The sequence below is a fragment of the Gorilla gorilla genome, chromosome 3, assembly GCF_029281585.2.
Source record: "Gorilla gorilla gorilla isolate KB3781 chromosome 3, NHGRI_mGorGor1-v2.1_pri, whole genome shotgun sequence".
Classification (NCBI taxonomy): Eukaryota; Metazoa; Chordata; class Mammalia; order Primates; family Hominidae; genus Gorilla; species Gorilla gorilla.
This window is the reverse complement of record NC_073227.2, coordinates 18,463,692-18,478,073: the sequence shown is the minus strand read 5'-3', so window position 1 is coordinate 18,478,073 and position 14,382 is coordinate 18,463,692.

Below are 14,382 nucleotides of genomic sequence, written 5' to 3'. Positions count from 1 at the left end.
TGAAACCGCCTTTGCAAAGTTATGACACAGTGAAAGATCTAACTTAACTGACTCCATCTTGCTTCTGAACTGCAAGCTGTCTTGGAGGCTACAAGGATTCTGACCCTCCCTAAACTGCTCCTAAGAACAGTACTTGAGATATTTTGCAGACCCTGTACTTGATGGATCAGCTGGCACCACCCAGATCAATAAACTGGCTCATCTGATCTTGTGGCCCCTACCCAGGAACTGACTCAGCACAAGATGACAGCTTTGGCTCCCTATGATTTCATCTCTGACCAATCAGCAATTCTGGCTCACTGGCTTCCCCCCATCCACCAAGTTATCCTTAAAAACTCTGCTCCCCGCATGCTTGGGGAGACCAATTTGAGTAATAAAATTCCAGTCTCCCTCACAGTCTGCCGTGTGAATTACTTTTTCTCTATTGCAATTCCCCTGTCTGGCAGTGGGCAAGGTGAACCCCTTGGGTGGTTTTAGAACTACCAATGGGTCACATCTACTCACAGCATTTATGTTGCTAAGTCCTTAACTTCAGCTACTCAAAGAATTTACAGAGAAGACTGAACACTTGACAATACTGTGGATATGGGAGCCAGTGGGGAAAGACGACTGCCAGGAGCCAGGCCCACAGTAAGTATTGCCCATGTCATTCACACCCACTGGAACCTCCCTGGGGATAAAATGGAGTATCTCCATCAGAGCCCATAGGTAGCAAGAAACCTCAACTGGATCATCCCAAACTCTGGCATGAACATGAACTCAGTAGGGACACAAACAAGAATGTCTGGCAGATAAGAGTCAAATTGATCAAGGTTGTATCCAGCACTACCCCATGTGATGCAGCCCAAACCCCACAGAAGTTGGCAAAGCTTCCATGAGAGGAAGTAGCACGACATGGGCTAGGCTCCATCAAGTCACAGGAACTCAGGAAAATGTCAGAAGGGAGAATGGATGCCCATCACCAAAAAGTTACATTAATAACCTGAAATTAGATACATACCCTTCTTACCAGCTCAAGGAGAAAGGCATCTCTTTCACAAGTGTGAAAAAGTATCTTCGATCCCATTTCTAACACAGTGAGATATATAGCAATGAAATGCAGGAGGACACACTTGGCAGTACTTAAATGTGGAGATCCAAACCTCCTAAACCTCCACTGTACTCAGGGGTGTTGGTTGTCATTACCTTCCACAACAGTCACCTTGGAACAACTCATGACATGTAAGGAAGATTTGGCAGATAAGATAGGTCTCATTTTAGATCCTTGGACTATGTAGGGAAATAGGATCAAAGTAACAGGTCATCTGTGGATAGGGCTATTCTCCGTATTTTTTGTTATCCATTCCCAACTGTTGCATTGGTCATCTTACTGCTTTTGTGGGCATGGAGCTCATACTTCCATGGAAGGGAGTGTCTTGGTGGTTACATTCCAGTGATTAGGCTGCCCTGGGCCGCATCCTCATTATCTTCGTCAACTTTGTCATGCAAAGTCGCATCTCAGCAGCACAAGGGACAGATGCCTCAGAAGTAGGACAAAGCTATAATGATCATGGCAGACAAGTAGAACAAAATTAGACTCTTGGACCCAGAATCCAACTCTGATACCCACATTATGTACTTCCTGAGGCCCCAGTACCATTGAGTGCCCTACACTCCCATCAGTGAACACTGTAGTTCCACCCCTTCAGTGACGGCTCTCTCCACCTTGTCACCAGATCCTCCTCCTCTGTTAGAAATGATCTCAAAGCCCAAAGTACCAGATGGAGGCAGATGAATAACCTCCCAAAATATATTTGTCCTAGTGTTTAGGACCTGTAAACATGTTATGTGAATGTCTAAGGAGACAAGGAAATGTATTGAAATAAGGTTGCATAGCCCTGAATTTAAGATTCCAGGTCTCATCCAGGGGGATCCACTGTCAGAACAATTATAGACAAAGAGAAGCGCAGAAGCAAAGGTGAAAGTGATTTAAAATGTACGCTGTTTTGACATGTAAGAGGGTCCTGAAATTGCACACGAACGAACAGCCCACAAGTCAAGCAATGGAAGGGACCTATAAACATGGGAAGGTCCAGAATCCAATGGTCCTCAAAGCAACAAGACAGGAACAAACCCTGCCCTCACCATGATCTTACCCAAATGAGAGCTGTTTCAAACTTGTGAAAAGATACAGATTTGATTAAAACTTGGTGGTCATTTGTTAGAGCAGGAACAAAATTGTACAGATACTCCGTTCTGTCAGTCTTTTCAGAAAAATCCAGTAAGCCACTTTAGTTTCGTATGAGAAGCCTCAGAAGTATTCTTTCTCTGGCAAGCATGATCAAGGAAAATAGCTGTGTATCTTCTTACCCTTACCAAATAAAGATGCTGGTATTATCCAGTGTTCAATCTAAGTTTCCAATAAATACATGAATACCAAAGCATGAATTATTATACCTTACACAAAAAGTAGGTCTTTACTTCAATTTTCTGTGGAAGAAATTAGGTATACACTGAAAAAACCTTCCTGTGGTATCCTCAGTACCCTGGAAACTCCCTTACTGGATACTATACACCTATTAAGGTAGAAGTACAACAATTATATCCAAATTATCCTACATAACAAGACTAATACTCATGTTGACAATGACCACTGCCACTATCTCTCGATGTTCTGGGATAAGAACATTCAGTTGGTACCAACCCATGAAGAGGAAAAGGCAGAAGCTCCCAGCACTCTGCATTTGGTGCATTCAATGCATTCTGCATTCAGTCTTTTACCTCTGGGTGAGCTGATGATGATGCATTCACCTGAGAATCTGCAAGAGCAGATTTAAGTGTCACAAGGAGGAGATACTTGCTCCTTCCAAGGTGAGTAGCAGTTCAATAGAATTTGTTCTGCTCAGCAGTCTAGAGGGAGAAAAACAGAGCCCCGTGCGAATTTAGATTACATAGTTAACACTGCAGACAAATTAATTCCTAAGCATCAGTGAGTAATGTCCTCAGTCTTGATGTCTTTGGGCAAAGAGACATTTCTCCTTAGTACTCCTTAGCCTTGGACAGTCCCAATGAGCAGAGGTCATATAGAGGATTGGGGCCAGTGTACCAGGCTTATGATACTGTGATGGTTAAAACTGAGTGTCAACTTGAAGAATTCAAAGTATTGTTTCTGGGTGTGTCTATAAGGGTGTTGCCAAAAAACATGAACATTTGAGTCAGTGGACTGGGAGAGGCAGACCCATCCTCAGTCTGGAAGGGCACCCTCTAATCAGCTACCAGCACGGCCAAGATATAAAGCAGACAGAGGAATGTGAAGAGATTAAACTGGGTTAGCCTCCCAGCCTACATCTTTCTCCCATGCTGGATGCTTCCCACCCTCAAACATCAGACTCCAAGTTCTTCAGCTTGGGGACTTGGACTGGCTTCCTTGCTCCTCAGCTTGCAGAGGGCCTATTGTGGGACCTTGCGATTGTGGGAGGTAACACTCCTTAATAAACTCCCCTTTATATATACATCTATTAGTTCTGTCCCTCTAGTGAACCCTGACTAATACAGATAGTGACAAGGCAGCTGTTCCTTATCTAGTCATAGAAGGGTTTGTTCAGCTCTTCTCAGGCACAGGTACTTTGCCAAGTCCTGATAGAATTGATCAGGGGGTGGGTTGGGTACAGGCCTCTATGTAAGCTATGTAGGTAAGCTATGTGAAAGGAAAATAAAAACCCAGGACCCCAATTTACTATGCCCCCTCAAAAATTTTAAGCTGATAGCCAAGTCATGCATGATTCTGTGGCAGGCCAATTCTCCCTGACCGCCACATGGATGGGCCTGTACAACCAGCAGACAGGCCTGTATAACACCCCAGTTAACAATTTCCACAGCACTGCTTTAATATAAAGCTAATTAAACCCAGGGAAATGGATGCCCATGTATTAAAGCCAAAAATGAAACATATGCCCTACACAGGCTTCTCCCAAACCTGGAGCAAGTCAAAATAATGGAGACAGCCTTGCATTTCTTCTGCCAGGACCTTTCTTGGGGTCGATGAAATCAGACAAGTCAAGTTAACAGAGGCAGCCGTGTGAACAGATGTATTGGAGAGTCTAAAGCAGCTCTCCGGACCAAACTGCAAATGAGGTAAAATAGAAATAATCACTCCGGTACCAAGGTCCTCATTAAGTAGAATTTAGGGAGACAGGCCTTGAAGGTACAGGGGCCCTCACAGCTTGATCAGACTTGAAAGCATTTTTTTGGCCTCTGACCTTCTAGTTGAAACAATTAGTTACCCATAGAATTAGGTGAATGCCACACGGCAGGAAGGCAAATAACCCCAGCCTATACAAGCGCTGAGAAAATTGTAACACTGAGTTGGTCTGGTGAAATTATCTCCAACCTTCTCCCTGCAGCCAGTTACAACAATAAATTCCAGTCTTTCCTAGTCAGTCTGCTTCTCACTGGGCCATGAGAAAACGCAGCTGAACCCAGCTTGGTTCCGGGAACAAAGCTGCCTTTCCTTTTGTCCCTAAAAGCAGATAGCTAGAGATAACAAGGTAAATCCCTACACAGGTACCTATTCTGTTTTCATCTTGTCATATATAAAGTGCTTATTTACTGAGTCCAAGAGGGACGTGCCATTGACTATCCCCTACCTGCTCCTTTTCTCTTACAACGTATTGATTACCAATATCCTCACCTTTCTCCCTCCAGCCCACTTTTCCTCTTTCAAGAATGGCACAGACTGGAGGCTGTGAGTCTGTTTCTTCCTCCTGGGTATGTCTTTAACCTTGGCAAAATAAACTAAGTTGACTGAGAATTGTCTCATACTTTTTGGTTTATAACTGCAAGGAGTGGAGCTTCATTTGATTCAGTCTCTGGAACTGGGCTGCCGAACATAGCCTGCTGCAGGTGGAGTTATCCTGCATGTCTGGAGCAACGTGAAACAGTGGCAACATTAAGGATGCCCTGAGCACATACCCTTTCACTGCAGAGCTGCTCACTGGAAGCCGAGCAGTACTCTACACCAGGAGGCTCTGAGCACCAAGGACTCATCTGGACCTAATGAGATGCTGACGTATGTTACCACTGGTTTCCAAATGAACAGGTGTTTTAGCCACCATATTCTTGCAGTAACTTTATATAGAAGGGTATTGCTAATTCTGTCCAAAATAAATTCTTAGTATGCTTGGTCTGATTAGAAGTTCTCATGGCTGGACAATTGTTATCAGCCCAGCAGGACAGGCACAAACCAGAAGTGCAGCTCCCAAAACCTATGTGGTGGTAAGGACTTCAGACCATCTTCCCCCTAAAGTAGTAAGGACTATAGCAGAAATCATAGCATTAGGAATTCAACAACGGAAATTCCAAGGTCCAGAGACCCACATATGGCAAGCATCTTCTATGTCATCCCATGGCAGAAGGGAGAGAGCATGTGCAAAGGAGGGCAAGAGAAAGGGTTCATTCTGAAGTGCAAGTCCAGAAACATCCAGCTTCTGCATCCAACCATCCATTACTACCATGGAGATGTGAATGTGACAAAAGTCAGGGCATGGGACCAAGAACAACAGACAGCCAATGCGAGGAGAAGGTGCACATCATGCATTGACCTAATTATGTGGACCTGGGTGTGGAGCAGGACTTGGTCGTACCTATTCCTCATCGTTGGGAACCAGATTTCAGGCAAAAGCTATATGCTGGAAGTGCTGTGAGGAGGAGTCACCCTTCTCAGAGGCAGTGGCATTGCCACAAGTTGTCCTCTGGTGCTGAAAGCTGAGTAAGTGTGTGCATGAAGATTAATGCAGAGACAAAGAGTCACTATGACTTTGAGATCAAGATTTCAGATGCTTTGGAGGTAGAAAGAAATCAAAGCCCAGAACACCATTGTCATCACTGGGGAAGGGATGATAGTAAGTATCTGTTGTTCAAATGAGTGAGACATGGACTGTTCTTAGAGCTCAATTTCTGGAGGAAATAAGAATTAAGTTTAACAAATTACAGACTTCAGATCATTTTCCCTTAAGCTGTATGGAGGTACACAGTAGTAAGATTCAACAGTTGCTATATATTAAAACATTCACACAAGTGTGAGAAGTCACCTCCTTGTAGAGTGCCAGTGGTAAGTAGGCAGATTTTTGACACACAAAGACACCCTTGTCCTAATCCTTAGAACCTACGAAGATGTTAAGAGACATGCCAAGGGGGAATTTAAGGGAACCTATGAGAACAGTTTGCTAATCAACTGACTGGTATTCAGGTGTCATCCAGAGGGTTCCACTCATCAGAAGGGCAATTGATGACAAAGGAGAAGAGGAAGGTGCAAATGCAGGAAACAGATTTAAATCCTCCCACGTTCAGTTCTGCACTTCTTACACATCCTTTCCTGTATGCCCACCTAAGATAGCATGGCTTAAGAGGGCATCCAGCATCAGCTTCAAGTGTTGGATACTCAACCAAGGTTAATGACACTTTAGTCAGGTTCAAAAACTGGTATATTTTCAAGGTACATCTCTGAAAAGGCATTTTCTGACCAAGCAACCAGAACCAATGGAATAAAGATCAAAGGCAGGCAATTCCAGAAGGTGTCAATCACATTAAGATAGTGAGCCTATGGCTCATGAAGACCATCACTGGGAGATCTTCCTATAGAAAAGCAGAACGAAGTTGCTGAGATCTGAGAGCCCTGGTCTGTGAGCCTTGGAAAGAAGACCTTAGTGGTCCAGGCCCACTATCCTGGGGACATATGCAAGTATAAGTTGGAGTGCATGTCTCTTCCAGGACATCCACGAGGTGAAACATCACTAAGCTATCTCAAATACTTGCAGATGAAAATGCCTCATAAGGGCATTTGAAACATAAGGAACAAGAGTCTCAGACAAGTCAGGATGACTTAGGCTGTCACTATCAAGGGCAGGCAAGATGAGGATCACATACCTCAGACTTGTGGGCAGAGTCAAAGCAAGATAGCCTTAGATACCTTCACCTTGCTAAGTGTTGTGTCAGGTCCACTGTGCACTAAGGGCTCATCACTGCCAGGAACACAGTTGAAAGGTTTCAGGCACATCTCACACTGCCTCCTTATGACTGGGAGGATCAAATGAGAAGGCAGTGTTTCCAGGCCTACAGATGGGAAGTCAGGATGGCAAGAGACATCCCTCCACCAAGGCCTAAGTTGCTCATACACAAGTAAGAATTAGACCATTCTTAGACTTCAGCTGGATCATCCCAAGTGTTCTCAGAAGGAACACTTAGACAAAAGGAATGACATTATCAGGCAGATAAGGATGAAATGACAACCTAGGTCATCCAGCAGGAGCTCAGATGGTGGCCACCACTGCTCCCCATGCTCACACCCTCCCTTTGGGAAAAAGTAAGCAAACTAGCTTTGGAAGCACCACCCTTGGGACATCAGGACCGTTTCTACAACACACCTGGGTGAGGCTCAACCAAGGATTGCAAAGCAAGGTAGAGCTTAAGAAAATGTCATTCTCTCCTTTATGATTTAGCCATGGGGGGTTTCCACGGAAAAACAGCACGTTCCCAGCCACATGTCCCTACAAGGAATGTGAGCCTAAGGATAAGGTGACACATCAGAACTGTTCCCTCAAGAGCACACAGATTGGTAAGAGGAAGGGGTATAGTATCACAAGTGCAGTAACTGACATGAGTTATATAGGTGTGATGGTATCATTGAGGGTTAACTTGATTGAAGGATGCGAAGTATTGTTCCTAGATGTGTCTGAGGGTGTTGCCAAAGGAGATTAACATTTGAGTCAGTGAAGTGGGAGAGGCAGACCCACCCTCAAATCTGGGTGGGCACCATCTAATCAGCTGCCAGCATAGAAGCAGGCATGGGAAGGGCAGACCGGCTGAGTCTTCCAGCCTCTCTTTCTCCTGTGGTGCATGCTTCCTGCCCTCAAACATCAGACTCCAAGCTCTTCAGTTTTTGGACTCTTGGACCTACACTAGTGGTTTGCCTTCAGCCACAGACTGAAGACTGCACTGTTGACTTCCCTACTTTTGAGGTTTTGGGACTCGGACTGGCTTCCTTGCTCCTCAGCTTGCAGACGGCCTGTTGTGGGACATCACCTTGTGATCATGTGAGTCAATTATCCTTAATAAAATCCCTTTCATATAATCTAACCTATTATTCCTGTCCCTCTAGAGAACTCTAATACAGTAGGTGTAGAAACCCAAAACTTGGGCAGGCATTTTGTCCCAGTGAACAAATGAGTTGGGACTTCTTCCAGCATACGACTTAAATCTCATGACATCTAAGGTACACCTAGTTATAGATCTTTAAACACTCATTTTGTGGAGTTTTAAGAAATGAGTTAGACAAAGTAAAACAATTCATTGAAAGTAGAATATTCTCCCATTATCAGTTTGGGGACACTTGATTCTAGCCAACATTTCTGGGAAGCAGAAATGGAGAAACAAAGCCAAATGGGATATGACATCTAAGAAAGTCTCTTCCCAGAAAAGCCTCCATCACAAGATGATGGGAGCTGGGAACTTGGCTGTGGCTTCTGGGTAAGCCTTGCTGTAGTAGGTACAGAGCCACTTCTTTCTCCTCAAAAGAACCCAGGATGTCTGGCATTCTGGAATGATTGGGCAAGCCTGGCAGAGGCAGGGCATATCTCATGCCACATTCCCATGCCTACTTATTTTTCTGGCACAGTTGCTAAGGACTGCACCATGTCAGTTCCCTGCATCCCACTACAAGCTCCTTCTCCTTCAATCTGTTTATCAGCACTTGGGCTTTCACCAAAGTCTCTGAAGGCTGCTCAGCCTCAGGCACAAAGCATGTCCCTCTGAACCAGCCTATATTCCATTGATAGGAGCTAGAGGCAGAGAAAACAGCCCACCATAAAGAACACCACATAGCTTATAGCTCTGATCTCTCAAAAACATTAGGACTGAACCGCGAACCAAGCTCAACTTCTAATCTCATCCCATGGGACTAAACAGCAACCTCAAATCCTTGAGAAAACCTATCCAGGCTCAGTTCATCTCACTTTCTGTGGGGGCAATCAGGAGCACATAGGGGCACCCCAGATATACTGTGGTATCATCACTAAGGAGATATACTAGATCCACTGGTTGCATTCTCAATGACTATAGACAGCTCTAGCTCATGATCCTGCCCCACTAAAAAGTCAGTTAAGCACAGCTGTTGATACCATAATGGCTTTACAATTGAGACTTGATGTCTTTCCCTGTCTCTCAGATGAGCCCCTCCCCTTCCAGGAAGGGCTATCAGTGTTGACTATGGTAAGCCTGGCGCTCAGTCTGTCTGGGACTTCTACCAACAGCACCTAGGTAAAAAAATGAACTTGCAAGATACATCTGGTTTCAAGATTTCTGCATTCAGTCCTTTACTTGCTCTGTTAATTCTCAAGATCTTGCCCTTGAGAGTCCCTCAGATGTGAGGACCAGAAGTGGGGGAACCTTGGGGAGATGACTTGGCGACCCACTCTCTATGTAGTCAATATTTAGTGTTTATTATCTGAAGTTAAATTGGAGTGTTCCTTTTTTCCACGGCTGCTGTATGGAATAATACCTTCTCCATACCAAGTATTTTGGGGTGACAAGAAACCTATCTAGACAAAAAGGAATGTGAGGCAGATGAGAAAACATTTACCTAAGCCATAACCAGTACAGTCTCAGATGATGTGCATCTCACATACTCCAACGTACACAGACCTGTGGTCACAAGTTAAGGCAGCAAAAACTTTGGAACAATTTCCCCTTACAAGTGTTCACCCTATAGAACTTCCAGAATGGCAGTAGGAAACTCCAAAGTCTCTCCCTATAGAAAAGCTATTAGGCACACTGACAAGATTGTCAAAAGTAAACTTTCAGTACTCTGGGTATCAGCCAAGCACTTGCAACAATCTTAGGGCAGTAAGTTTGTGCCATTTTAACTTGTCTTACTCCAATCTTACTCTCCCCAGCTCTTTAGTACCTTTGAAATCCCAAGTTTCACAACCATGTTAGCTGTGATGACAAGCCGCCTACCAGCCACTGTTGGGGGCAATTTGGACCTCCTTAAAAAGTCCTTGCTCCCCCCCACAGACTCTTGTTTCACTTGTCTGGCACCCTCCAGAAGCAGCCCTGTTCTCAGGTTGTCTTTAGTTGACTTACCTTAGAGCACACTCATTGGGAACAGCCCAATCCCCACTTTGTCAACAAAAATAAGTCAGCAGCAATTGTTTAACATCAGATGCTCAAAGCAGTATTACTATTACTAGGGGGAAGTGAGAGGCTGACCAAATAGACCATGAAAGGAGATGTTCACAGGGAGCTTCGCAAAGTTCTAACATTTCTGGGACCTTCCAAGGCCACGTACATGTGCATGGCTACGTGCACACCCAGGAAAGACCTGAGAAGCTTCCAATATCATCTCCAGCTGAACTTGATGCACAGAAAAAGGCTAAGGGAAAATTGAAGGTGCATCCCAACAGAGTCCTTTGGTCATAACAGACTTATTGGTTCAAAGTATTGGGCCAAGAAAGAAATATCTACTAAATCATCGACTACCAAGATAACCATGCAGAGGCTTCAGTGGTCGCACATGAAGTGTAGAGATCATGGTATTAGAGAACTCACTTAACAGCCAGCAACAAGTCCGGGAAGTCAGGCAGGGGAATCTCTAACTCCAGAGTTGTCAATTATTTCAGTTATACGGTGTAACAAAAAGTGAGGCATGAAAAGAAATGGCAAAGTATGGCCCATAACACAGGTTCTAAGTAGTTGATAGACCCTGTCCCTGAGCAAGCCGGAACAGCTGGACTTCCTAGCCAAACTCAGTTGTTTTAAATACCTACAAAGTAAAGAAAACCATGTCAAAAGCAACTAAAGAAATGGAGAACAATGTCTTAAAAATACCAATAGTGTTTTTCAAAACCCCATATAAATTCTGGAATTTGAAGTACTGTAACAGATGTAAAATTTACTAGAGGGGTTCAAGAGCAGATCACAGCTAGATGGAATCAAACTTGAAAATAAATGTGAGGGTTACTTACCACATGATATTCAGTATGAAGGGTTTTAGTCTTCATGTAATTCTATTGCTTTCAGTTACATATAGCAATAAAGGACTGGTGGTTTTCCCAGCATGGTATCTGGGCTGGTAAGGTTTCTCTCTACAAAATAGAAGCCTTTCACTTGAAAGGGCTGCTTTGAGGATCTACCAGACACGGGACATGTTCTATTAGGCACTTTTGCTGGTTCTCTTTCCTATGAGAGCAGGAGTGGGAGGAGGACTGCTGATAAGTGCATTTTACAGACATTAAGTGTTACACATAAATATAAGTGAGCAGTAACTCACCCATTCTTAGGGCCCTCTATGGCCAGGATGAAAGTCAGTATCATACTCTTGGAATACAGGGATGGATGAGAACATCTGTCCAAAATGGGCTGGGGCAGTGGTAGGCTAAGAAATGTCTTAGACATACCCTTGATACAAACAGAATTATGACCAGCCAGTCTGTTCTTCCCATGGGAGGCAAAAGGTAAACAGATGAACAGCCAAACCTCCATCGTTTGTTGGCAGAAGTTTGTAGACTGTAAATGGAAAAGGACTGAAGAATAAAATCCAAGACAAAAAATAACAAGCCATTAGAATTCAGAGTGCCAGAACTCAAACAGACTAGCAGTTGTAAATGCTCAAATGGGGCAGATGTTTTCACTGAACCCAAACCGAAATTCATGTAAAGCTCTGATGTTTTTAAGCATGTGTAAAAGGGACATGTTCTAGTTTTAAATCTATGTTTGGAACAATTTCACTGTATTAACGTGTTCTGGGGAGTAGGCTCCATCTATGGACATGTACCAGAACAAGAAGTCAGAAGGGTGAATTCTTGAGCCATGACATGCATTTTCTGCCTTTGAAAATTGAAGCTCCTAGTTCTTGAGCCCTCAGCCTCAGAGTGGCAGTTACACTTTCAGCTCAGGTTTTCAGACTCAGGCTAAATTACGCTACCAGCTTTATAGGTACTCCAGCTTGTAAATGGCATGTCTTTCGGCCTCTTGGCCCCCATAATTACATAGGCCAATATTTGTAACTCATGTATTCTATTGGTTTGGTGTCACTGGAGAACATTGACTAACAGTTTTTTCTGACTGAAACGTCTCACCATTCAAATGTAGACTTTGACCTGTGGATCACCTTGAATAATCATGACCATAACCTATGTTCATGAATGTTTATGTTTGAGAGCTCCAAGGAGACCAAATGGTACTTGGGACAGAGCCCAAACAATGTCATAGTGACCTATCAAAACAGCTATTTCTGTAGGAGACCCATGCTCCCAGGGGGCTGTTTTGACAGCAGTTCTGGGTCCCACAGTGTTTTGGTCTAAGTGTTTCTGAGAAATTCAGATGCCAGAACTTAACCCCAAATGGGATATTAAGGGATCCTTTAGGAGGTGATTAGGCTCTGCCCTCATGATGGGATTAGTGCCCATAAAAAAGAGGCTTGAGAAAGGCTGTTTCTTCTACCAGGTAAGATACATATGTATATGAAGACCAACACATGAGGACAGAACAACAAGGCACCATCTTTGAAGAGAGCAAGCCCTCAGACACCAAGTCTGCTGGCACCTTCATCTTGGACTTCCTGATCTCTAAAACTGAAAAATTTATCTTGCATGTTACCCAGTCTAAGGTACTTTTGTAGCAGCGGCGTAAATGAAGTACAAGAAAGTAAATGAACCATAAGATGGGCAGAGAAATAAGAGTGGACAAGAGGCTATCCATTTCTCTTGCATCTCAGAAGAGAGGTTTTAAAACAAAGGAGTTTTTTTTTTTTTTTAACATAGAACATAAAGTTGGTTTCAAAAGAAAAATTTGATGACATACTCTCCATAGAGCTGCATTTTTCCATTGCTTCCTTGAAACCTGTGCTCCTACATGGCTACAAAGCTGCTCAATATTCTCCTTCAACAGCATCATCATCAGCACATTAAGGATGGAAGGTTCTAGAATAACAGCTGTCCTGTAACCATCTCCAGAATCTCGTTTCAAATCTTCATTGAGAGATTCAAGCTCTGACTCAGATCTACAAACTCAGCCATCTAAATTAACTTGTCTTGGCAAATCTGGTTTACCCACAAGTAACCCACGTTAGAATTCCTGGACAGGATGCTGGCAGCTGCTAACCCTCAACATTTGACATCCACTGAGGTGGTAAGACCCTCAGGCTTACACTGGGGCAATGTTTCTGTATACGTTTTAACAGATCAGTTTTCAGAAGTCATAAAAATTAACTCAGATTCATATTACATAGATTGCCAGATAAAGTATTTCTAAAAGATAATAGAGATGGATCCAATTCTATGGATGCCAAATCATAGGAAAATACCAGGAAAAAAAAAAATCACCAGGAAGCCCAAATCTTGATTATATACTAGCTTCTAGGAAGAGACATTCTGGCATTTTGAGATTCAGAAAAATCCTTTATCTGGTATTCATCAATAACCTCTGGAACAAACAATTTGGGATCAGCATTCAGATTCTTAGCTCCACAACTAAGGTTTCTGCATGATTCTGCCAGAGGAAGTCTAAGCTGCAGGTAGCCACTGCCTGCTCAAAAGCAGGACCAACAAGAAGCTCCCACTAAACATGCCTGCTCCTCCTTCTGAGGCAAGAGTAAACTCAGCAATAAGTTCTGCAGTTTGTAGCAGGCAATGGTGTTCCAATTCCCTTAGATCCCATTTTACCATGAGGTATGTCCGGAAACCACTGGAAGTCAATGGAACTATTCAATGAGCATCAAAAGTTCCAGTTACATGTAAGTTCTAGAGATCCAAACTTGTGACTATGTAGTTAATTCCTATTGTGGACTTTGTTGATAGAGTAGAACAAGTGTTCTTACCACAACTTAAAAAGGTCAATGAAAGGAACCTACACGTTGACCTAATATTGGATAGAACTTCATGTAGTTGGTCCATTACATGTGTACCTAGGACATTGATGTATTTATCCTTGCTAATGCAAGAGAACACTGAGTTAAAGAGACATGCAGATGCTTATTGTACCTCCTAAATATAGCCAAGGAACAGAAGTGAGAAAGATTCTCAATCCTTTAAGACAACGCTGAGAAATCTTAACCTCACTCACCTGTTATAATCCAGGTGACAAGTTATAAGACAGAATAAGGTAAGGGACTATATCAAGGGTTAGTTTGTGACATTCCTCAACATAGTTTGCTTTCACTTGGGATGGCCAACAACACACCTTCACTAAGTTCATGGTTATACCAACTGTCCTGCTCCATCACAATGGAGTCCACAAGTGTCTGTCTTGATATCCTAGGGCCTTCTATGCTGTTCCATAACATTCAACGCATTGTTTGGTTAAACTTGGACAGAAAGAGGCAAGCACCCTAGGCGACAGCCAAATGTACTG